Source organism: Rhinatrema bivittatum, chromosome 5, assembly GCF_901001135.1.
Source record: "Rhinatrema bivittatum chromosome 5, aRhiBiv1.1, whole genome shotgun sequence".
NCBI classification, from domain to species: Eukaryota; Metazoa; Chordata; class Amphibia; order Gymnophiona; family Rhinatrematidae; genus Rhinatrema; species Rhinatrema bivittatum.
In genome coordinates, this window is record NC_042619.1 from 335,412,765 (window position 1) to 335,440,038 (window position 27,274).

The 27,274-nt window shown below is 44.1% G+C and overlaps 1 protein-coding gene across 2 annotated transcripts in view; it reads right to left on the reverse strand.

The window, feature by feature from the left end:
• Nucleotides 1-27,274, reverse strand: part of GPAT2 (glycerol-3-phosphate acyltransferase 2, mitochondrial) — a 462,570-nt gene that overhangs the window by 32,654 nt on the left and 402,642 nt on the right. The window lies entirely within an intron of this gene.

The following is a 27,274-nucleotide window of genomic DNA, read 5'->3' on the forward strand; positions in this document are numbered from 1 at the left end:
GCTTCACCATAAGAAAAACAAGTGAGGAGACTTGGCAGCATGCTCAAAGACTTCTAGGTATTTCCGAGTTGTGAGAGCATATTTATGCTGGCGCCGACAGATGATTTCACCCACCTGTGAGGCTGAATAAAATCCTGCTTATCCACAAGAAAAAGAGAATTGTGAAAAACAAACATTGATAGAGAAAAAGAACATGAAATGTCACACACAACAAACAGTAAAAGATTGCAATATAAAGATATTCAGAACAAGGAAATGTATGAAAAACAGAATAAACAGGAAGTGGAAAAAGTTTTGTAGCAAAAGCAAAAAATATCATTATCAGCAGAGTAGATGTGTATTTGGATTTTCAGAAGAAGTCTGACAAAGTCCCTCATGAGAGGCTTCTAAGAAAACTAAAAGTTAAGGGGATAGGAGGCGATGTACTTTCGTAATTACAAAGTGGAAGACAGGAAACAGAGTAGGATTAAATGGTCAATTTTCTCAGTGGAAAAGGGTAAACAGTGGAGTGCCTCAGGAATCTGTACTTGGACCAGTGCTTTTCAATATATTTATAAATGATCTGGAATGGGACACGACGAGTGAGGTGATCACATTTGCAGATGATACAAAATTATTCAGAGTAGTTAAATCACATGCGGATTGTGATAAATTGCAGGAGGACCTTGCAAGACTGGAAGATTGGACATCCAAATGGCAGATTAAATTTATGTGGACAAGTGCAAGGTGATGCATATATGGAAAAATAACCCATGCAGAAGTTACACGATGTTAGGTTCCATATTAGGAGATACCACCCAGGAGATCTAGGCATCATAGTGATAGATAATACATTGAAATCAGCTCAATGTGCTCCAGCAGTCAAAAAAAACAAACAAAGCAGAGTTGCTTACCTGTAACTGGTGCTCTCCCAGGACAGCAGGATTACTGATGGACATGATCAGTGCTACCGCTGCCTCGGACCCGGCCATAATCAAGGTGAATGTGAGCATTGTGGCCGCATGTCGCCGAGGACCCAGAGGCAGTGCACCCACAAAATAGAAGATCTTCAGAGCAGCGTTGGAGGCTCCTATGCTTCTCCATCAGAAGCGCACTCTTCTCCGGGGCCATCGAAACATCAAGCCCCTTCAGTGAAAAGGGCCTCATCGTTGGATCCCAAGATCTCCAGGCCTGGAGACAAGATGGGACCTGTAAGTAAAAGAAAGAATGGAGACCCTCATGGGTCCCAACAGACCCAGCAGAAATGTCATCAAGAGCGAGAATCGCACCCAGCACGTGTGACTCACAGCGGAGGACCAGGGACCCGGTCTGCGAACACTCACAACTCTGTCTTCGAAGCAGGAATCGAAAGCTCCGACGCCGAAGCCGATGCAACTCAATGCCGCCACCGGCGCATACAGCACTGAAACCAGGGCATCAGCAGTCGAAGACATCGCTCCAGGCGCCGGAACCGGTTGCAACCGGCACCGAAGACAACTCACCCGGCGCCGAAGCATGCACTTGGCACCGAAGCCAGCGCACCCAACGCATCTGATGCCGAAGCCGACGCACCCAGTGCAGGAGCAGACACACTCGGCGCAGGAGCCGACGCACCCGGTCAGAAATGAAGACATCGTCTGACAGTAAGTCTCATTCGAAGTATTCCACCTCAGTTGAGACTATACTGGTGTGCACTCATAGATCCAGCATCGCAAAACACGGATAGGTCACGAAAATGTCAACGACTATCACCAGGAGCTGGGACTAGCCACCTAAAAAAGCATGCTGCGGATTCAGGCAAACGCCACCACCGATATGTCCATCATAAAAACAGGCATGGAATAGACAGGAAATAGACAGGCATGGAAATAGACAGGACAAGACGTAGGACTAACCCACACCTCTCAGAATCCAGTTCTTCCCACCAAGGAAGAGCATCAAGGGCTAACTCTGCCTCTGAGGCAGACTGGGTGCGTGAACCTCCTTCCTCTTCTTCTGTGGCCTCAACACGATCACGTTCACGACCCTTGGATGATAATCTCTCTCAACCATCTCCTAAAAAGCAAAGAGACAAAACACATGCCCGACCCACAGCAACAAAATCTTCACACCCGGACTCTGACATACTGGGCTCAATAGCACCTCTGTCACAACCTACTTGCCCACAAATGCCTCCACAAACTCAACAAGCATTCTCCCATTTGTCTGAGGCATTGTCCGGATTTTTTTGGGTCTCTTCAATCCATGTTAAAATTACCTCATGCGTCCTCTCCTGAACCACAAGTTTCCAGAGAACCATCAGTAGAGCCTACACAATCACCACAGCCAGTCCTGCCTACATCACCGGCTCATAGGTCTCTATTGCCCCGAGACTTATTCCTCTCAATCTTTGTTGTGTCCGTCACTGTCTGACGTCACTGCTCTCGCCCACCTTACCTCGTTGGCGACTCCCTCCTGGGTTGATGGAAGGCTAGCTGCTGCGGCGTCTCCAGGCCGTCCTCCTCCGGCGTTCTCAGACCGGCTCGACGCTGCAAGCCGCCATGTTGACCAGATGCCTAAGGGCATGCGCACGGCCCGACTGATGTACCGGCGTTGGCGCGAACCTCAGGGGCGTCCCCCTGAGATGATGTCATCAGCTCCAGATATTTAAGGTCTCAGTTTTCACTAACAAGACGAGTTAGCAAGGTATGGGATAGGTTTACCTAGCTTCCTCCAGGTCGCTGCGGATGGGATTTTCGCTCTCCGCAACCCTAGCTACTCTGCCTCCTCAGACTTCACTAGAGGTACCCACTCCTCGGGGGCCTCGCTCTCTCTTTTTTCATTCAGGGTCGCAGTCCGGAACTGGTACTCGCTCCTCGAGGGCCCATGTCCCGGACCAGCTCCTGAATACCACTTCTGCTAAGAAGTCATCGCTGCTTACAACATTAGTGAGTTTCCATCTATCTCTCAGAGCTTTCCCTGGGACCAGGTACACCGAAAGCCTAGGACACAGGCTTCTATTCACCATATTTCCTCATTCTCAAGAAATCCGGTGGTCTTCGTCCTATTTTGGATCTCCAAGACTTGAACAAATTTCTGGTCCGGGAAAAATTCAAAATAGTGTCCCTCAAATCAATTCTACCTCTCCTACAACCCAACGATTTGGATGTGCTCAATAGACCTGAAGGATGCCTATACCCACATTCCAAGCCATCCATCCTCTTGGTGCTATCTGTGCTTCCGATACAAGCATCAGCATAACCAATACAAAGTGCTCCCATTTGGCCTATCGGCAGCATCCAGAGTTTACACTAAATGTATGGTGGTGGTAGCTCACCTACGACAACGGGGTATGACAATCTTTCCATATATCGACGATTGGCTTCTAGTAGCCTCAACTCTGGACAAACTACTCGAGCATCTTCGACAAGCAATCGATTGTTTGGACGGGTTGGGCTTGTGATCAATTATCAAAAATTGACCTTATGCCCCACTCAAATTCATTGGAGCTCGATTGGATACCACACGCAACAGAGCATTCCTGCCGGAAGACAGGAAGCAGGAGATGAGTCAACTCCTACGTTCTCTAAAAAGACACGCAAGCCTGCAGCACGACAAGACAGTCTTGGGTCACATGGCGGCAGCCATTTTCACGGTGCCCAACACCAGACTTCATATGCGTAGTCTACAGTGGGGCTTGAAGCGTCAATGTAAACACTCGCAACTGTTGACCTATGCTTGGAGCACTGTCCAAACACCTTTAAAAAAAAGTTAAAAACCTGGTTATTCAAACAAGCATTCAATTAATCCCATCCGAGCCTCTGCCCCAGTTCCCATAATCTAATCTTATGGGATAGGTGGCGATGTCCTTTCGTGGATTGCAAACTGGCTAAAAGACAGGAAACAGAGAGTAGGATTAAATGGGCAATTTTCTCAGTGGAAGGGAGTGGACAGTGGAGTGCCTCAGGGATCTGTATTGGGACCCTTACTGTTCAATATATTTATAAATGATCTGGAAAGAAATACGACGAGTGAGATAATCAAATTTGCAGATGACACAAAATTGTGCAGAGTAGTTAAATCACAAGCAGATTGTGATAAATTGCAGGAAGACCTTGTGAGACTGGAAAATTGGGCATCCAAATGGCAGATGAAATTTAATGTGGATAAGTGCAAGGTGATGCATATAGGGAAAAATAACCCATGCTATAATTACACGATGTTGGGTTCCATATTAGGTGCTACAACCCAAGAAAGAGATCTAGGTGTCATAGTGGATAACACATTGAAATCGTCGGTTCAGTGTGCTGCGGCAGTCAAAAAAGCAAACAGAATGTTGGGAATTATTAGAAAAGGAATGATGAATAAAACGGAAAATGTCATAATGCCTCTGTATCGCTCCATGGTGAGACCGCACCTTGAATACTGTGTACAATTCTGGTCGCCGCATCTCAAAAAAGATATAATTGCGATGGAGAAGGTACAAAGAAGGGCTACCAAAATGATAAGGGGAATGGAACAACTCCCCTATGAGGAAAGACTAAAGAGGTTAGGACTTTTCAGCTTGGAGAAGAGACGACTGAGGGGGGATATGATAGAGGTGTTTAAAATCATGAGAGGTCTAGAACGGGTAGATGTGAATCGGTTATTTACTCTTTCGGATAGTAGAAGGACTAGGGGACCACTCCATGAAGTTAGCATGGGGCACATTTAAAACTAATCGGAGAAAGTTCTTTTTTACTCAACGCACAATTAAACTCTGGAATTTGTTGCCAGAGAATGTGGTTCGTGCAGTTAGTATAGCTGTGTTTAAAAAAGGATTGGATAAGTTCTTGGAGGAGAAGTCCATTACCTGCTATTAAGTTCACTTAGAGAATAGCCACTGCCATTAGCAATGGTTACATGGAATAGACTTAGTTTTTGGGTACTTGCCAGGTTCTTATGGCCTGGATTGGCCACTGTTGGAAACAGGATGCTGGGCTTGATGGACCCTTGGTCTGACCCAGTATGGCATTTTCTTATGTTCTTATGTTCTTAACCCTTCACTACCTAACTTTCCTATAGCCATCACTGGTAAATCACAAATATTATACATTCTCTCTACAATTTTGCCGCAACAGCTAGTGCCTTAACTGTTATACAGTTTTTGTATAACAGTTATCTCAACAAAGTTTTATGTTTGCTGTATCCTTCCTGGTAGTACTTTCACTTGGTCCCTTAGACCGTTCCGCATTCTCACCCCGTTCCTTACGATTTCCGTTAATTGTAACTTTATCCTTCCTTTCTCCCTACTAGTTGTTTGGACTCCCCAATTGTCTGTGAACCGATGTGATATTCAATTGAATGTCGGTATATAAAAGTTAGAAATAAATAAATAAATAAATAAATAAATAAATAAATAAATAAATATATGCCTGCTGCTCACTTCCGAAATGAAGAAGGATATAAAAAGAAAATTATTACTTACCTGCTAATTTTCGTTCCTGTAGTACCATGGATCAGTCCAGACAGTGGGTTATGTCCCCAATCCAGTAGATGGAGTCAGCACAAGCTTTGAGGGGGCGTATCCATATATCCTACTACCCCCTCTGCAGGAGTTCAGTATCGAGTATATCAAAGCCCGAGTAGAAACCCCCGAAGGATCAAGTTTGTGGAAACAGATAATTAAAACAATTGTAACCGCAACAAGTAACTGCAAACATCCTACCAACTTGTAGGGAGTTGTGAAAAACAGCAAAAAAGGAAACGACTGTGAAGACACAGAGCACTGTGAACAGGAAATAGCGCAGAGCTGAGCAGGATCAAGAATCCAAAACGTGGTGGGCGTCTGGACTGATCCATGGTACTACAGGAACGAAAATTAGCAGGTAAGTAATAATTTTCTTTTCCCTGTACGTACCTGGATCAGTCCAGACAGTGGGATGTACCCAAGCTTCCCTAAATCGGGTGGGGTCCTGCGAGGCCTGCTTGGAGAACCTGCTCACCAAAGTGTCCAGAGACCGAAGAGGCGAGGTGCAGACGATAGTGCCTCGAGAACGTGTGTAACGATTTCCAGGTGGCTGCTCTACAAATTTCTTGAGAGGATACCGAGCGAGACTCCGCCCAGGAAGCCGCCTGAGAACGTGTAGAATGCGCGACGATGCCGGGTGGGGGAGTCCGTCCCGCCCCAATGTAGGAAGCAGCAATGCCGGCCTTCAACCATCTGGCAATGGTAGCCTTCGAGGCCTGAGACCCCTTCTTAGATCCGGACCAGAGTACGAAGAGATGGTCAGAGATCCGGAACTCATTTGTAGCCTCCAGATAGAAGCGCAGAGTGCGCGTGACATCCAAGAGACGGAGAGACTTCAGCTCTGAGGAGGAGAAGGACGGCAGCTCCACCGTCTGGTTCACATGGAATGCAGAAACCACCTTCGGAAGGAAGGAGGGAACGGTGCGAAGCGAAACTCCAGAGTCGGAAAAACAGAGATAAGGCTCTCTACATGACAGAGCCTGCAGCTCCGAGATGCGTCGAGCGGAACAGATGGCCACAAGAAAAACCGTCTTGAGAGTGAGATCCTTTATCGTTGCGCTGCGCAGCGGCTCGAACGGTGGTCCCGACAGGGAGCGAAGCACAAGGTTAAGACTCCAGGAGGGACAAGGGTCCCGCAACGGAGGACGCATATGCTTGACACCCTTGAGAAAACGAGCAATGTCAGGATGCTGTAGAAGAGAGCCCCCATCGCTCAACAGCGAACCAAGGGCGGCCACCTGAACCCCTAGTGAATTATAGGCGAGCCCTTTTTCCACTCCCGCCTGTAGAAACTGAAGGATCTGAGGTACAGAAGCCTTAGCGGGTCTTGTGGCCTGGCTGGTACACCACAGCTCGAACACCTTCCAGACCCGAACATAGGCTGCCGACGTCGATGTTTTTCGTGCCTGCAATAGCGTGGATACTACCGCCTCCGGGTAGTCCCGACGCCGGAGGCGGCGCCTCTCAAAAGCCAGGCCGCAAGACAGAAGAGTTCTGCCTGCTCGAAAAATACCGGGCCCTGATGTAGGAGCTGGGGGAGGTGCCCCAGCCTGATTGGCCCGTCGATCACCAGCTGTAGCAGGTCTGCAAACCAGGGTCGCCTGGGCCATTCCGGAGCGACGAAGACCACGGTCCCCTGATGATTGACCACTTCGCCTCCACCGCGGACCACGTCCCCTGCGTGGCGCTTCGATCGCATACTGCACCCCAGCCTGCTAGACTGGCATCGGTAGTCACCACCACCCAATTTGGAAAATCGAGGGACACGCCCCGGGCCAGGTTCGGCGGATCCAACCACCAGCCCAGACTGGATTTACAACAGTTTACAACACATGATGACTGTACATGTATTGAGACAAAGTAGCTTCATTTCGACTAAATTTTGAATATTATGTCAGAATAGATGATTTTACCTGTGTGGGAAATATCTTATATGCATTTGATAATTTCCTTTTCCTGATGAATTTAACGAGCTGTATTAACATAAAAAGGATGAAATAATTGTACGTGATCTCAAAATTGTAATTAGCAATTGTAATTTTCATGATTAATGTGGTGGCGAAAATGCATGTTATTACATAAAAACACTGCAACTGGCCAAAAAACATTATGAATGGAGATAGAATTAAATCAAAATTAAAATCATACTTAAAGGTATGAAACTCGAAAATATACAAAAATAAAAGGTATTGTACAAGTCATAAAGGTGAAAAGAAAACTAAAGGTGAAAGAAAACTAAACGTGAAAAGAAAAACCAAGGATGCTGAGTTAATGTGAAGTGTAACATAAAAATGGTGTAGTGACTCAATTTTATATAACTTGAATGAAGAACCAATAAAAAAATAAAAAATGCTTACTTGGAATGATATATTTAAACAACAAAACCTGGACTTATTCAAGGTTGTAATGGAGATTGTTGAATGTGTTTATAAGGTGCTGTACGCCGAGGCTGGCTAGCTCTAAAAACGAGTATGAAAAACATATTTGAGAACTAACAAAGTAGTCTGAATTCACTATGCAAATGATGATCAAGTCTAGAACACCATGGTGTGCCACTGAAAAACGAAATTAAAAACCTCCAATAGTAAGGAAAAGTGAGCAAAAATGCAATGAATATGGCTGAAATGAATGGGTAGACCGCACTGAAACTATCAAATAAGCCTTACAACGACTGCCGGTCAATATGTACTTACTTATAGTGAATTTGAATGGCATGAACAGGTGTACTGTACGGTTCTACACGCCGGAGCTGACTCGCTCTCAGTCTACGGGCACTACTCTGAATATATAAAACATCAATTGATTCCCCGTGGACTACGGGTTCAAAAGGAACCATTATTGTTCACTGACGATAAATTATTTATGCAAACTTGGACGGCGATTCTCAACAAATGTGCCCTCGATCTGATGCTATTAAAAGTTGGCCAAGTGAAAAAATTTACTGAAGAATTGGCTGTGCCGATTCAAGAGCAGATTGAGCACTTGAAACAGGAATCTGTTCCAGAGCAGTTTGAAGAGAAATTTCAAGAACATCAGGCCACATTAGAGAAATTTAGAGATAACATTAAGGAGACTAAAATCAGTAAATTTCGTAGAGATCAAACTGATTACAGATTAGATCGAGTGTACAATTGGTTGGGCAATAAGACTGAACACAGACGTGTCAAGTTTAATTTTTTGTCTGATGAAAATTCTAGCGGTTCTGAGGAGACAGAGATGTCTGCCTCGGTACAAAAGCCTCAAGCTCAGCCCGATTCTGCATCCACTCGTGGCAAAGTGCCTATGCGGCCTAAAGGACAACCACGTTATGATAACACTTCAGAAGCTCCTTTTCAATCTGGAGTTCACACCAGAACCAGACACAAATGACGTCAGCTGTAGTCAATCTATCAACCTTTGCGTTATCTCCCGATCAAATAGCTGTACTTGACCATGGTTTATCATTCGTCCCTACGACTAAACATTCTCCTTTCGATGCTCGCATCGCTTTTCATCGTTTCATCCGCAAGTTGAATTTAAAACTGTTTTTTTTCTCAAACTGAGAATTTTGGTGTTCAAGATATGTCTATAGTTCATCTTCGTTCTACATGGAATCCACCAGGAGTCATTGACCCCCATGTGAAGACATTTGAACAATTAGTGTTACAAGATATGAACAGATATGAAACTCAGCAACATCGTTGGCAATACAATCTTCCAGCCCCTTTGAGATTGACTTTAAAAACCCTTGAACAAAATTCTGATTTAATCATTAAGCCAGCGGACAAAGGGGGAGGGGTAGTCCTGCAGGACAAAACGGCATATGATTAGGCTATGTATCAACACTTAAACAACACAACTTATTACAAGAAATTGTTGAATGATCCCACGCAAGCATTAATTCAGCTATTACAGGATATTGTAGATCACTCTTCGGGTCTCACCGAAAAAGAAAAAAAATTTCTCATCACGGAAAACCCCAGGTTACCTGTAATATACTCATTGCCTAAAATTCATAAAGATCTAAAACCCCCCCCCCATACGTCCGATTGTATCACTTAATGATTCAGTGTTAGAAGCTCCAGCAATTTTGTTGGATAAACGTTTACAACCTTATGCAACATCATCAACTTCATATATCAAAGATACCATTCATTTGCTTCAAAAATTGCAAAATACTTCTTTAGCTGATCATATACAATACATATTGGTAACGATGGATATTAGCGCATTATACACTAATATTCCTCAACTTCAAGCTTTTCAAGTTATTCAACAATGTTTATCACACAGGTTATCTCATCAAAGAATTTCAAATTCTGTGATCTTACAACTTTTGGAGGTTGTACTGTACAATAATTATTTCATGTTCAATGGTCAGTTGTTTTCCCAGGTTCATGGCATTCCAATGGGCTCTCCTTTAGCTCCTACTACTGCTAACATATATGTTTCTCATTTTGAAAACACCTTCATCTATGGGTCTGAATGGTGGCAAGAGACTGCTATATGGGTGCGATACATTGATGATATACTTTTTGTATGGAAGAGTATTGAAGAAAGATAGACAGCTTTTTTTGATTGGATAAACTTACAAGACATAAAATCTTCAGTTTACCAAACAGCAGTCAATTCATCAAATTCCGTTATTGGAAGTATTGGTGATCTTGAATAAAGGGCAATTCAGCACCACAATATATCGCAAACCTACTGATAAAAACAATCTTTTGAAATATCACAGCCATCATCCACCATCTTTCAAGCGTGGCTTTACCTGTTAGTCAGTTCTTAGAATCAAACGAATTTGTTCTGATTCTAATGAATTTGAAATACAAGCTCAACTTTTGCGTGAAAGGTTTTTGGAACGAGGATATCCCAAGTCCGTTGTACAACGGGCTTATAAACAGGCTAAATATTCTGATAGGTCATCATTGCTCACGTATAAACCAATGAAGCAAGATCCTGCATTAGTCTGTGTATTGAATCAATCTGTAGTCACCTCGGCCATTGCGTCTTCAATTCGCCAAGACTGGCCTGTGTTAGCGTTACACGAAGTTTTTTAAAGAACCTCCTTTTAATTGTTACCACACGAGGCTCCAATATTCGTGACAAGCTTATTCACGCTGTCACAGACCATCGATCTGATAAGCCTAGCGGCAGTCATAAACAGTGCGGACACTGTTCGCACTGTCAAAATAGCATAGAAGGCGAAATATGGACTGAACCCCTTACTGGGTACAAAGTTGTTCGAAAATCTCATACCACCTGTGATTCAGAATTCGTTGTATATGCTATCATGTGTACCTGCCCAAAGATATACATCGGAAGAACTACCAGGAAAATCAGGATACGCTTAAATGAGCATAAGTCTAAATTGAATACAGAGACAATGACAGCTCCTATCGTTCCACATTGCGTTCAACAGTGCCACGCTTTTATTGATTTGAAATGGACGATCCTCGATCAGGTGCTGATCTCCCCCCGAGGGGGTGATCGGATCAGGCTTTTGAATAAGCAGGAAGCCTTTTGGATTTTTACATTAAAATCGCAAGCTCCATATGGCATGAATGAATCACTGGATTGGAATTCTATATTGTAATTCATGGTGTTTAAACAATCAAGTGAGTTAGCATTGAAAGCAGCGTGTTTTTTCTCATTGGGTGTTAGACCTGTACGTTGTGAATTCAGAGCTTAGCACGGATTGGTTACGCGGCTATTATTTCACCAAGTTCAAAAAGGCAATTCTGTTGAACTTCAACGTTGTCACACCCGGACAGAGTCTATCGAGACCTATGCGTGAGACCTGTGTAGGCAATAATTTAACACCCACCGACTGAATGTGGAAGGAGGTTGGAACCCCTGATGAAAGGTCCCTGGACGGACCTGAAACGCGGCTGCGTCGGTGACCTATTACAGACATCAGATAAGTCGGGATATTGAAAGAAGCTTTTTTTAAGCTGTATTAAAAATCTTGTATGCCTATGGGGTTGATTACAATTATTAACATCATCTATTAATACCCGTTTCGGGATTATTATAATTTTGCCGGGACATTCACAATTGTTGTTTCATAGTCCTTGGAGGAAAGTTTTTTCACCATTAGCAACAGTGAAAAATATTTTTAAAATATACACTTTAAAAGTTAGCACTTGGTGTTTATCACATTCAGAAAAACATTGGACGGAGGGGGTCCGTTTATGATTATAATTCATAGTCACATTACCCCTGGTGGGGATTTATGACAACAATATATGAAACATTCCTCCCTTTGTCTTAAATATATTTTTCTTTGAACACATTTTTGAATAACATTTAGAAGATTGTTTAAACTTTTTACCCTTGTTTGGGATTCAGAAGGCCTAAGAGTTTTTTACAAATAATTTTTCTACAAATAATCTATTACGGAGGATTTGTATTGTGGTTATTCAATAGTTTATTACAGGGACATAGTGCTGCATATATTACGCCAATACTTTTGCAATTTGTGAAAGTCTTTAATTTAAATTCCCTATTTATTCCTGGTATCTTAATGTTATCAGTTTTCAAATTAAAAGGGCAAACTGAACAAAATCCGCACGGTCGGTGCCCAGGTGGTCTGACATCAACCCTTTTATATGGAGCTCATGTCGAAGAGCCAAATTCTTTAATATTTTTCTCTCTTTTGTTTGCTATTATCAGATCTTTATTTTTGAAACAGGGTAATAATTGCAAAATCGGCCAGTGTTTCTTTAGAGTTTTAATGATACTAAATGACAAGTTTGTGAAGGTTAACGGACATACAATGCGATCCACCGATTTCTTTTCCTTTTGAATTAATAAATCTTGTCTATTCACTACAGATGCTTTCTCAAAACCAGCTATAATATGTTTCTTGGGATAAGATTTCTCAAGGAATCTGGCGCTCATTTCTTTTGACCTGTCATGGAAAGTCTTTTCTTCACTGCACAATTTCTTTAACCTCAAAAATTGGGAGTATGGCAAATTTCTTTGCAGAGATTTATTGTGGCAACTATCGTAGTGTAATAATTTATTGATGTCAGTCGGTTTACGATAAATATCTGTAATAAAAGAACCATTTTTAAAAGAAATTAAAACATCTAAAAACGGAATTTGTGTGCTACTAAAATTCATACAAAATTTAAGATTGCAATTCAGACTATTGATCCATGTAAAAAATGCATTCAATGACTCCGAATTACCCTTCCACAACATAAAATTACCATCTATGTGGCGTTTCCATACAAGAATATTTTCTTTGAATCTGTGTTCTATTAAAAATGATTTTTCGAATTTAGCCACATACAGATTTGCAACCGATGATGCCATGGGAGAAACCCATTGCGACTCCCTTATTTGTAAAAAAATATTGACGATTAAAGACGAAAAAATTGTTATTTAAAACAATCTCTGCAGTTCCAATAATTTGTTAGGGATATGCATATGTGTATGGCGTTCTAAAACCTGTGAAGCAATGATATATCTTGAGGTATGTTAGTATATAGAGATTCAATATCACCATTAAAATTCACACTACAGGAGAGAGAGAGAGAGAGAGAGAGAGAGAGAGAGAGAGAGAGAGAGAGAGAGAGAGAGAGAGAGAGAGAGAGAGAGAGAGAGAGAGAGAGAGAGAGACTTGCTATAGTGTCTCTTCCCTAGACAGGTATTTGTATCCCTATGAGAGGCTCACCTAGTAACTCGAGGTGGGGATTAGGTATGAGTGTAGGGGGTTGGGGGCCACTTTCACATTCAACATGAGACGTACGAACAGAACAGTGGTCTCTTGTGAAGATTTGATGGCCTTCGGAGTGAGGAAACTCACTCCAAGAAGAGATTTGGGCAAGGTTCTCTCAACCTAGCTTGTTGTTGCCCAGGTAGAGTGTCCATCAAGCTAGGTTGAGGGAATATTGCCCAAATCTCTTCTTGGAGTGAGTTTCCTCACTCCGACGGCCAGCAAATCTTCACTAGAGACCACTGTTCTTTCCGTACGTCTCATGTTGAATGTGAAAGTGGCCCCCAACCCCCTTACGCTCATACCTAATCCCCACCTCGAGTTACTAGGTGGCCCTCCCATAGGGATACAAATACCTGTCTAGGGCATAGGCACTATAGCAAGGCGCTCTCTCACTCTCTGTCTGAATTGTCATGGACCGCGATAACCCTTTACTGGCCCGTAGCGCACAATGTAACGCGAATGAAAGTGTTGTAGTTATTAGCCGCAATACCACTGCGGCTGTTTCGCGGCACACGATAACTGTTTCCCGTTTTACATATGCTCCGCCCCAACTCCGCCCCCTGAATATAAAATTACGAATTTGCATTCGCAAACCGCGTTAACGGCTGTTAGCGCGATTTGCGGTATTATCTCCCGTGATAACACCTTGGAAAATGACCCCCTAAGTTTTGATTATAGTACACAAACTGTTTGACTAGAGTTCACATATACTTCCATAAGAGCTAGGTGTGATCAAGTCTTGTGCATTTTTTAGACATTTTCTACCAGAGTTTTTTTTTTCCTTTTATTTTATTTCAGTAAATATGTCTTTAATTATTACGCTGTCAGCACCGGTTTCTGATCACTTGTTTAGGTTCACTCTCGTAATGCAGTACATAGTACATGCCCACATGCATGATTGACAGGCATTTTGGCGTGCTTGACAGCGTTTTAAGTTCAGCGCCTCAGTTCCTTCTTTTCATTCTGTCAAGCAGGAGACGGGCGCACAGTCTGACCACATTTTCTGAGTAAGTTAAGAGTTGACCTCGCTATCTTTCAATCGCCAGCTCGGTTACTGATTTTTGCTTTTAGTTTTTTTACATTATGTCAGCCATAAGTTCGCCAGATTCAAGTTTAGTGAAAGCTTGATTCCACAATTGGTTTAGCCGATTTCAGCTAGTGTTCATTCTATGGTTTTCTCTGAATTTCGCCAGACTTATTTAGTTTTGTTGCAGTTCTCTCTTTCATTTTTCATTTCTACCGCTTGCTGTTTTTTGCCCGTAGACTGAGAGCGAGTCAGCTCCTGCATGTAGAACCGTACAGTACACCTGTTCATGCCGTTCAAATTCACTATAAGTAAGTACATAGAGGTAGATCTTTAAAAGTATGCCGGATTTTATAAGATACACTCGTAGCCGCGCGTATCTTATAAAATCCGGGGTCGGCGCACGCAAGGCTGCGCAAAAACGGCAGCCTGCGCACGCTGAGCTGAGCAGCCTGCCTCCGTTCCCTCCCGCATCTCCCCACCTTCCCCTCCCTTCGCCTACCTAACCCACCCCCCCCGGCCCTACCTAAATCTCCCCCCCTACCTTTGTTGGGCAAGTTACGCCTGCTTGAAGCAGGCGTAACTTGCGCGCGCCGCCATGCATCTCCCGGCACAGGCCGCAGTGCCGGGGGACTCGGGTCCACCCTCCCGGCCCGCCTCCAACCCATCGCCACGCCCCCGGACCGCCCCCCTGACCCCCCCCCCGCCCCTTTTACGAAGCCCCGGGACTTACGTGCACCCCGGGCTTTTAAAATCTAGCCCATATTGACCGGCAGTCTTTGTAAGGCTTATTTGATAGTTTCAGTGCGGTCTACCCATTCATTTCACCTATATTCACTGCATTTTTGCTCACTTTTCCTTCTATTGGAGGTTTTTAATTTCGTTTTTCAGTGGCACACCATGGTGTTCTAGACTTGGTCATCATTTGCATAGTGAATTGATACTACTTTGTTAGTTCTCAAAAATGTTTTTCATACTCATTTTTAGAGCTAGCCAGCCTTGGCATACAGCACTGTATAAACACATTCAACAGTCTCCATTACAACCTTGAATAAGTCCAAGTTTTGTTGTTTAAATATATCATTCCAAGTAAGCATTTTTTATTTTTTTATTGGTTCTTCATTCAAGTTATATAAAATTGAGTCACTACACCATTTTTATGTTACACTTCACATTAACTCAGCATCTTTTGTTTTTCTTTTCATGTTTAGTTTTCTTTTCACCTTTATGGCTTGTGCAATGCCTTTTATTTTTGTATATTCTCGAGTTTCATACCTTTAAGTATGATTTTAATTTCGATTTAATTCTATCTCGATTCATAATGTTTTTTGGCCAGTCGCAGTGTTTTTATGTAATAGCATGCATTTTCACCACCACATTAATCATGAAGATTACAATTGCTAATTACAATTTTGAGATCACGTACAATTATTTCATCCTTTTTATGTTAATAGAGCTCGTTAAATTCATCAGAAGGAAATTATCAAATGCATATAAGATATTTCCCACACAGGTAAAATCATCTATTCTGACATAATATTCAAAATTTAGTCGAAATGAAGCTACTTTGTCTCAATACATGTACAGTCATCATGTGTTGTAAACTGTTGTAAATCCAGAGGTGGATCCTTGGGCCGACCGTTGATGGAAGACGGTCAGGAGGCAGTTCTGGTAAGCAGGCAGACAGGTAGACTGGCAGGCAGGCAGGTAGACTGGCAGGCAAGCAGGTAGACTGGCAGGCAGGCTGGCAGGCAAGCAGGTAGACTGGCAGGCAGGCAGGTAGACTGGTAGGCAGGCAGGCAGGCTGGCAGGCAAGCAACCTTCTTGGTAACTGTGTTGCAAGGCAAGGAAACCTAGGAGACGCCGGGTTTAAATCCCCCCAGCATCTGATGTCACAGAAGGGGGTGACGTCATAGAAGGAGGCGTGTCACAACAGTACCCCCCCTCTTACGCCCCCTCCTCAAGGGTCCGGGTTTATTGGGATGGTCATGATGGAACTGGGTTAACAGGGACTTGTCCAGTATATTTCGGGCAGGTTCCCAAGAGTCCTCCTCAGAGCCGCAGTCCTCCCAGGCCAATAGATACTCCCATCAGCGGTTGTGGAAGCTACGTCCCGTACTTCCCGTACTTGGTAAACAGGATCTTCGTTCGGGGAGGTGGAGATCGCATCCGGCGTGAGCCGATGGAAACGGGAGAATATCACTGGTTTCAACAACGACACATGAAATACGTTGTGGATGTGCATGGAGGATGGCAGACGAAGTCTATAGGACACCAGACCAACTCGTTCTGCCACCTGGAAAGGGCCGCAGTATCTGGATGCCAACTTACGTGATTGTCCAGCTAAGTGGAGATTCTTGGTACTTAACCATACTTTAGTACCGGGTAGAAGTGTTGGAGCGGCACGTCGGTGGTGGTTTGCACAGCTTTGTGCTTTCTTTGCTGCAGAGGTGAGACGTCGCTGAAGGGCTCTCCAGAGATCGTGAAGTTGGGTAGCCACTGTCTGGGCCGCCGGTGAAGCGACATTGATAGGTACCGGGACGGGTGTCCTGAGGTGGCGTCTGAAGACCGTTTGAAAGGGAGATTGCCCAGTAACCGAGTGAGTGTGGTTATTATAGGCGAATTCAGCCCAGGGAAGGAGGGAAACCCAGTTGTCCTTTCTCTGCAAAATGAAGCTTCGGAGAAACGTCTTGAGGGAACGGTTCATCCGCTCGGTTTGCCCGTTAGACTGTGGGTGGAAAGCGGTAGACAAGTTCAGTTGTACCCCAAACGTTTTGCAGAGGGCATGCCAATACCGGGCTGTGAATTGGGGTCCCCAATCGGAGACAATGCTCTGTGGAAGGCTGTGAGCCTGGAAGATATATTGCGTGAAAAGAAGTGCTAGCTCTGGTGCAGACGGAAGCTTAGGTAATGGTACCAAATGTACCATCTTAGAAAACCGGTCTACGGTGACCCAGATTACTGTGTTACCCTCGGAAGGAGGCAAGTCCACCACGAAGTCTGTGGCAATGTGAGTCCATGGTTCTGTAGGTATTGGTAGAGGTTGTAGAAGACCCCAGGGTCGGCCGCCGAGAGGCTTCTGTCGGGCACATACCGGGCACGAGTCTACGTAAAGTCGCACATCCTGCCGGACTCGGGGCCACCAATAATGACGGTTTAATAGATCGAGCGACCTCCCTCTGCGGGCGTGGCTTCCAATGAGGGAATCGTGGGCCCATTGCAGGACTTTCTTCCGGTCTTTGTGTGGAACAACTATTCTGCCCTGTGTAGAGATTGTGGTGCTGGCTAATTCGATCTTTGCTGGGTCGATGACATGTTGAAGGGGTTCCTCCTTTTCATCCATGATGGCATTCCGAGAGAGCGCATCCGCTCAAACATTCTTAGATGCAGGACTATATTTGAGGGTAAAATCGAAGCGACTAAAGAATAGCGACCATCGTGCTTGCCTTGGGTTGAGTCGTTGAGCTTGCCTGAGGAACTCCAGGTTCTTATGGTCGGTATAGATCGTGATGGGGTGAGCGGCTCCCTCCAGCCACTGTCTCCATTCTTCAAGTGCCAACTTAATGGCAAGCAGTTCCTTGTCTCCTATACCGTAATTACCTTCGGCTGGCGTAAACCTCCTTGAGAAGTAGGAGCAAGGCAACAAATGCCCGGAGTCGGAGCTTTGAGACAGTACTGCCCCCACAGCTATATTGGAGGCATCAACCTCCACAAAGAAGGGCCTTGACGGATCCGGATGGTGCAGACAAGTGTCCAACAGGAAGGCCTCCTTTAAATCCTTGAAGGCCTTACATGCCTCGGCTGACCAAACGCGCGTGTCGGCCCCCTTTTTGGTCAAGGCGGTCAGAGGTGTGACCAGTCAGGAGTATTGCGGTATAAAGTGCCTGTAGAAATTGGCAAATCCTAAAAAATGCTGCAAAGCCTTCAGGCCTACTGGTTGGGGCCAATTCTTAATGGCGGACACCTTACTTGGATCCATGAGGAATCCCGAAGCTGAAACGATGTACCCAAGAAAAGGCAGCGACTCCTGTTCGAAGAGACACTTCTCCAGTTTAGCGTATAGGTGGTGATTACGAAGGATTTGGAGCACTTGCCGAACCTGTTGACTATGAGAGGTCAAATTCTGTGAGTAGATGAGGACATCATCTAGGTAGACTATCACGCAAGAGTTCAGCAGTTCGCGGAGGACCTCATTCATGAGGTGCTGAAACACCGCAGGAGCGTTACACAAACCGAAGAGCATAACCAAGTACTCGTAGTGCCCGTCCCGGGTGTTGAACGCTGTCTTCCACTCGTCCCCGGGACGGATACGCACCAAATTGTACGCCCCCCCTTAAGTCCTACTTGGTAAATATTCGGCTCCCTGGAGTTTATCCAATAATTCTGGAATTAGCGGAAGCGGATAGCGGTTCTTTTTAGTAATGGCATTTAATCCCCGATAGTCTATGCATGGTCTCAAGGACCTGTCCTTTTTTGCCACGAAGAAGAATCCCGCCCCTGCGGGTGACGTTGAAGGTCGGATAAAGCCCTTGGCTAGGTTCTCAGCAATGTATTCAGACATTGCTTTGGTTTCAGGTTGTGATAGTGGGTACACCCTGCCTCGGGGTGGAGTTGCCCCAGACACCAGTTTGATGGCGCAATCGAAAGGACGATGTTGGGGCAAAAGTTCTGCTTTTTCCTTAGAAAATACGTCCGTGTAGTCCGCATAATGACTGGGAAGGGTGACGCCGGTGTGAGCCAAGGGAATGTGCTGGACTGGTAGAGACTTGATACAAGATTTGACGCAGTGAGGACTCCATTGGGTAATTTGCAGATCGCTCCATTGGATCACTGGAGAGTGCTGCTGGAGCCAGGGTAGGCCGAGGACCACCGGATGAACTGAGTTCTCCAGAACCAAAAACGAGATCTCCTCAAAATGTAGGATCCCAGTCTGCATGATCAGAGGTGCAGTCTCGGTAGAAATGTGACCAGGCAGGCAGGTACCTTGTATGGAAGTAATCCGTAAAGGAGGCTCCCGGGATTGTGTGGCCAGGCGGAGCTGATATACAAGATTGGCAGCGATGAAGTTCCCTCCTGGCCCAGAGTCAATGAATGCCTGAGTCTTGAAAGACCCTCCGGGATATCTGAGGGTTATAGAAACGGTACATAGAGGAGCAGCATTCAAACAACCTAGGAGGCACTCCTCCCTTACTCCTAGGCGCGGGAGTTTCCCGCTCGCTCTTTGCACTGAGCGAGGAAGTGACCTTTGCCCCCGCAGTACAGGCACAAACCCATACTACGGCGGTGCCGCCTTTCTTCAGGTGTCAGGGATGCTCTTCCCAGCTGCATGGGCTCCTCGGATGTGGCTTCCGTGGACGTGCTAGCCCCCCGTGGGCCCGGTGGGCATGGGCGAGGAGAGGTTGGAGCCAGCGGAACTAAACGGCGGAGAGGACGCCCCTCTTTGGCCCTCTGCTGAAGGCGGCGATCGATGCGGCCAGCCACTCCGATGAGAGCATTGAGGTCTTCCGGAAGGTCTCGAGCCGCCAATTCGTCTTTTATCCTTGCAGCAAGTCCCTCTAAGAAGATTCCATGGAGGACGTCGTCCCGCCATCCGACCTCTAGTGCGAGGATACGTAACTCCAAAGCATAATCGGCCAGGGGCCGAATTCCTTGCCTGAGTTGGAGCAATTCGGAGGTTGCGGAGGTCTAGCGAGCTGGTTCATCAAAGGCTGCCTTGAAATCAGCTACGAAGACATTCAAGTCGTTCAGAGCCGGTTCGTTCTTCTCCCACATAGGAGATGCCCAGTTCAGAGCCCGACCGTCCAGCAGTGAGAAGATGTAGGCCACCTTGACGGCGTCCGAGGGGAACTGGTTGGGCAGGAGAGCGAACCTTACGAAGCATTGGTTCAGAAAGCCTCTGCAAGCCTTGGAATCTCCCGCGTACCGTGCTGGCGCAGGGAGTTGCGTAAGAGTGTGAAGGGTCATCATCGGAGCCGGAACCGGGTCCGGTGCTGGCGGACCAGCATCCATCCGAGCGGCCAGTTGCTCCACAGTGACAGCCAGGATGTCCAAGACCTGTTGCTGCTGTACTAGCTGTTGAGCCAGTCCGGGAATGGCTTGAAGGCTAGCGAGGTCTGCCGGATCCATGGCCTTGCAAACTGTTGTAAACTGTTGTAAATCCAGAGGTGGATCCTTGGGCCGACCGTTGATGGAAGACGGTCAGGAGGCAGTTCTGGTAAGCAGGCAGACAGGTAGACTGGCAGGCAGGCAGGAAGGCTGGCAGGCAAGCAGGTAGACTGGCAGGCAGGCAGTAGACTGGTAGGCAGGCAGGTAGACTGGTAGGCAGGCAGGCAGGCAGGCTGGCAGGCAAGCATGTAGACTGGTAGGCAGGCAGGTAGACTGGCAGGCAGGCAGGTAGACTGGCAGGCAGGCTGGCAGGCAAGCAGGCAGACTGGTAGGGAAGCAACCTTTCTTGGTAACTGTGTTGCAAGGCAAGGAAACCTAGGAGACGCCGGGTTTAAATCCCCCCAGCATCTGATGTCACAGAAGGGGGTGATGTCATAGAAGGAGGCGTGTCACAACATCATGTTCAATTTCTTTGTCTCATTTTATATGTTTTACAGATACACATACCTTTGTTAGCATTTTTTAGTTATATTATTTTTTATAATTTTTGTGAGTCATATATGTCTTGTTTTATGAAGTTGTATTTCTTGTTTGTTTGTTGTAGCCCCTGAGGCAGCCCATTGGGGGCGAAACTCGGCCTGAATCGGGCGTTTTAATTGGATTGATTTATCTTCTAATAAAGCATCTTGACTGACATTCCTTGGCATCTATCGTTTGTGTTGCCTCCTAATCTGAGTGACTGGAAATTAAAAGATCTCACCAATGGAAGGCAGGGAATTTTTAAAATTCTTATTAGTATTAATTGTTGGGTGTTATTTCATCTCTATTTTTTTGAAATATTTTATTGGTTTTTGAGAACTTTTTAAAATTTTTCTTGCATTTAAATATTAAATTATCTGTTTGACAGCTGTTTTGAAATATTTATTTTATTAGTATAGTTTTACTATTATGATTGATGTGTTTTTTTACTTTACTATTGTTTTATGAGGAATGATGGAGTTTTTGTTTTTCCATTGTTGCATTGTATACAGAATTTGGCTTCTTGATGTTTCTAGTTCATTTTTTATATGCACATTCCTGGTTATACTTTATTGTCATTTTATTCTGTATTTGGTGAAGATTTGTTGGTGTTCTGCATGTGTAATCAAGCTGAGGTATTCTGCTAGTTGTCTGTGTAGGAATTTATTCACAGCTTGGCTTTTTTCTTTTTAAATTCCTTATTTATCAAATTTTCAGCATTACATTACAAGAATAACTTGCAATTAGAAATTTTCAGAATATGTAAGTAATTAGTAAACATTCATGATAAAGAATGCAAAAATACAATACCACACATTATATTTACTTATACACATTCTGCTCCTTTAAAAAGAAAAGTAAGAGAAGCATCCTACTTAGGGCCTCATTTTCCAATATCATATTGGTAACGCATTACGGGGCGTTTCCCATGCAAATGAGGCTTTTTTCGTGCAGCGGGGAAACTTCGTGTGCCGAGGTGTTTTTGCGATTTGTGCAAATGTATTCGCGATGCATGATAAACAACCAAAGAATCATCGCACTGCATGAACAGCCTGTTTCATGAAAGGTTTATCGCGGTTCACAACATTTCCAGACAGCCTGTTTCAGTACCCTGCAGGCAAGGGGGGGGGGGGGAGAGGGAGAGAGAGAGAGAGAGAGAGAGAGAGAGAGAGAGAGAGAGAGAGAGAGAGAGAGAGAGAGAGAGAGAGAGAAAGAGAACGAACCTTGCTATAATGTCTACTCCCTAGACAGGTATTTGTATCCCTATGGGAGGCCCCCCTAGTAACTCGAGGTGGGGTTTAGGTATGAGTGTAGGGGGTTGGGGCCACTTTCACATTCAACATGAGACGTACGAACAGAACAGTGGTCTCTTGTGAAGATTTGATGGCCTTCGGAGTAAGGAAACTCACTCCAAGATGAGATTTGGCCAATGTTCTCTCCACCTAGCTTGTTGTTGCCCAGGTAGAGTGTCCATCAAGCTAGTTTGAAAGAACATTTCCCAAATCTCATCTTGGAGTGAGTTTCCTTACTCCGAAGGCCATCAAATCTTCACAAGAGACCACTGTTCTGTTCGTACGTCTCATGTTGAATGAGAAAGTGGCCCCAACCCCCTACACTCATACCTAATCCCCACCTCGAGTTACTAGGTGGGCCTCCCATAGGGATACAAATACCTGTCTAGGGAGTAGACATTATAGCAAGGTTCTCTCTCTCTCTCTCTCTCTCTCTCTCTCTCTCTCTCTCTCTCTCTCTCTCTCTCTCTCTCTCTCTCTCTCTCTCTCTCTCCCTCTCCCTCTCCCTCAGCCTGCAGGGTACTGAAACAGGCTGTCCGGAAACGTCATGAACCACAATAAACCTTTACCAGCTTCTAGCGCACAACGTACCGCGAATGAAAGGGTTGTAGCTATTGGCCGCGTTAGGAGCCGCGCTAACACTGCAGCTGTTTCGCCGCACACGATAATTTTACATATGCTCTGCCCCAACTCCGCTTCTGAATACAAAATTAAAAATTTGCATTCACAAATCACGTTAACGGTTGTTAGCGCGATTTGCGGAATTATTTCCTGCAGTAACTCCTTGGAAAATGACCCCCTTAGTGAGTGCTAAACTTATAATAATAACAAAGTCATCTGACTTAGAAAAAGTAAGCTTCCCCCCTTTTTTAACTTTTATCTGCCCGCGCTTCAATCCCTAGTAATGATCTAAGATGTTCTGGATCCATAAACTGGTAATTTTGCCCTTTGTATTTAACAGCACACTTACAAGGGTATCTAAGTAGAAATTGTCCGTCCCCCCTTTCAATAACAGCTTTCCTTAATACTTGGAATTTCTTCCTTCTAATTTGTGTGGTCCTAACAAGATCCGGATAAATCCAGATCTTCTGTCCGTGGAATGTTTTTGATCTATTTATGAAAAAAATACTTCAAGACATTATCCTTATCTGAGATAAATGCAAAGGTTATCAGCATAATACTTCTATTTTCGATATTCAAATCCTCCTGAGATATCAATAGAAAATCTGAAATATCTATAGATAACTCAGCATTTGATTTTTGCACATTCATTTCCTTATTATCCAATACTATTTGATCTGTTCTTTAATCTTTGTTTTTTTCATTTAAATAAAAAGCTTTTACAATAGTAGGCATATATTGCTCTGGAATTTTTAATATTTGAATAACGTAAGACTTAAATAATTCTATTGGGCTCATTTTTTCCATTATAGGAAAGTTTATAACCCTTAAATTTAAAACACGGGTATGATTTTCTAAACTTTCAATCTTTCTTTGCAATTCTCCTTCTGCTTTAATTTGTTGGATTTGAATTTTTTCAGCCTGTATCAAACGTTCTTCTATATTACTAATCTGTTTTTGCTGAGTTTCTATGTTTCAGAATTTCTTTTCACAACTATATTAGTTTCATTGACTACATCTGTTAATTTCATAATAGATGCGTCCAATTTAGCGATGTAATTCCATAAAGTTTCCATAGTTATGGTACCAGGTCTTGTTATAACAACTTTAGAGTTTTTAGCTTTCAATTTTTTCTCGGTGTCTTGATGTAGAGTACATTCCAATTTTCTTTCAATCTTTGGTGTGCTCTCTTGATTTGGAATAAGTAAATGACTACCAATTCCTCTTATTTCAGGTGTCAACATTGATGTTTGTACCCTAACTTCACTAGGTAACTCATTATTGCCCTTTAATTTCTCACCACTCTTTTCCAGAATTTCTGAATCATCCTGGGATATGCATGGTATTTCCTGGGGTATTCCCCCATTTTTACCAGGTGGCGATGGTGTCTCAGGCGCTCCCGGACTTAATGAGATGTCCTCGGCCAAAAGGGGCAGTTTCCATTCCAAATCCACCCCTAACGTGGCCCCCTCAATGGGAGTTATCTGGGGGGAACTTAACCATTCTGTGACAGTCCTCTGGCCAGACTCTACAGTCGAAATACTAGAGGAAGGCTTTATTTTCGTCTTTCTCTTAGTATGTGGCATATTAATCATATAACACTTTAAGAGGCAAAGGGAGAATCTGGTTCTGAGGGAGCAGGTGGTTGCTTACTTAAATTAACAATGCTTCTCTTAGGAGGATAAAGGATTGTAAAATTTCAAACAGGTATTTGCCTACCTGAGGCTTAACCACTTTGAGAGCGAAATTCTTCTTAAGCAACATAAAGTTACCAGGCAATTCCTGGCGAATCTGGCCGAAGCCGGTCAAAGCCGTGCGCTGAAGCAGGGCCCCTTTTACCTCCACTTCCAGCTCCTCCTTCTGACGTTCTCACTGTTGGTTGGTTCGTGAGACTGTCGGGGCAGACTGCGGTCTACCCCCTGGATTCTTTCCACAGCGCAGGAATAGCTCCAAAGAAATCAGCGAACCAGTTCAAGAAATATAATTGCCTCAGCACAGGTAATAGCTCTCCTTTGCCTCAAGGGTAAACACTGAAGGAGGGCCCCTTTTACCTCCACTTCCAGCTCCTCCTTCTTACGTTCTCGCTGTTGGTTGGTTCGTGAGACCATCGGGGCAGACTCCGGTCTACCCCCGGGATTCTTTCCACAGCGCAGGAATAGCTCCAAAAGAAATCAGCGAACCAGTTCAAGAAATATAATTGCCTCAGCACAGGTAATAGCTCTCCTTTGCCTCCCACAGCTTGGCTTGTTCTTTTTGTCTAATAGGCGTATTGATGTTTTAGGTAGAGTTGCCAACTGTCCAGTTTTGGACTGGACAGTCAGGTTTTCAGGCATTCTGTACAGTGTCCAATCAGAACTACCGACCAGACGCTAAATGTCCGGTTTTGCAGGTGGATCTCCTTTTTCCTACAGCCTCTTAGTTGGAGGAAGAGAAAGGCAGGTTGAAGCCTATGGGAGAGCTGTGATATATCAGTGGTACACACCACAGCCCTCAGCAACCAGTGGTTCTGCAGAAACAGATACACTGTTTAGGCAGTTCACTGGTAAAATCTAAAATTTATGCAAATGAGGGGGTACCATTCCCCCACCCCATGCCCCCGATCTATGGAAAAGATGGCAACCCTAGTTTTAGGGCCTGGTGTAATATTTGCAGTGTTACCTTTTCATAGGTAGGGTTGTTACTGTTTGAGTGTTGACATTTAGTGCTATTTTGGTATGAGAGGTTTACTACTGAATATTATAATTACAATTTATTTATTTATTTAAAATATTTTATATATCGTTCGTAATTACATCACAACGGTTTACAAAAGCATAAAACAAGTTCAAAGAAATACATTGCAGTAACAAAGTCAAGGAGACTTTAAAATACATACAAAAAAAATATTAAAGGAGACTTTAAAAAAAGATCCATACTAAAAGTAAAAAATGTAGAGGGATTAAGACGTTAGTGACCTGTTTGGAGGTTATCTGAATAGGCTTGCTCGAAGAGCCAGGTCTTTAAGCCTTTCTTACATTTTTTAGACTCTGTCTCCAATCTTAGAAGTGCCGTCATGTGTTCTACAAACTTGGGCCTGCGATTGAAATAACTCTGTCTCTAACTAAGGCTAAGTGAGCTGTGCTTATTGGAGGAACATGAAGAAGCCCTTTGTTAGCTGATCTCAAAGATCGATGAGGAGTGTGCAGGTGAATTGAAAAATGTAACCGATCAGTTTTTTGTCCATAAATGGCTTTATGCAGAATACAGCATATTTTATATGCTATTCTCTGGGTTATTGGGAGCCAATGAAGATTTATCAAAATTGGGGTGATGTGTTCACGTTTATTGCAATTGGTTAAGACTCTCGCCGCAGAATTCTGCAGTACTTGGAAAGGACATAATGATGATTGGGGCAGGCCTAATAATGAAGAATTACAATAGTCAAGTGAAGAAAATATGAGTGCTTGTAACACTGAATGGAAATCGTTGAAATCTAGAAGAGGTTTCAGCCGTCTGAGGACTAACAGTTTGTAGTACGAATGGCTTTCTGAGGGCCAAGCCAAAATCTAATGCATTTTCAATATGCCTAATACCATATTGGGTTCCAAGTGTCTTTTTTGCACTGCATGTAAAAATAATATAGATGATGTGATATTTTTACCTCAGAAAAACTATGACTGTCCTTTTTCATGTAAAATGTATTGTAAATACATACTTTTTAATTGTGTGTGGTGAGGGCTGGGAAGGCTGTAAGGTTCACTTAGGGCACTAATCTGAAGAGAGTCCGCCACATACTAACCCTCACCATTCACCCATCTCCCCAGGGTAGGTGCTGGGGAAGCGTGGGAAGGCAGGGGATTGCCCAGTTCCTAGAAATATCAACAATGACATTCTTATCCGCCACTCCTCTGGGAACTCAGACCCCTGTTTTCTCCCTTTTTCAGCATTTCAAATCACTGAAAGGGCCAGACTGCAAGAGGACCCCCCCTCTTGGCCCTCTCAGAGATTGGACCTGTGCCATGCCTTGGGGAGGATATGACACAATCTTGTCCCTCATCTCAGGCAGCAGATTGCCTTGATGCCCTGATGTGCAGATCACAGTTATTTTTTCAAAGACCTGCCAACACATTTTGTGAACAGAGCAGAACTGCAGTATAACAGAATGCACACAGACCAAGGTTGCAATTTAAAACAAGCCTGAGCAGAGAGCAAGGCCTGCAGAAAGAGAGGCAAAGATAAAATTTGGCAATGTATAGATAGTGGGGCTGCAATATAAAACAAGGATACAGATAGAGGGCTGTAGTATAAACAAGATGGAAACATTTGGAAAACAGATACCAGCTAAAACATTTTTGGAGCCAATATTCTGTATATTTGCTTTTTTCTTCTTTTTTCTTTTTTGTTTGTTTATTCCAGTAATGGTGGCCTTTCCCAGTTCCTGACCACTGTGACAGCCCTTGATCTGAATTTTAGATACCTGGATATTTTACAGCTCTGGGAATTAATCAAGAACGCAGAGAGCATGGGGCTGTGGTACTGAAGAAGTTTATACAGAGTGG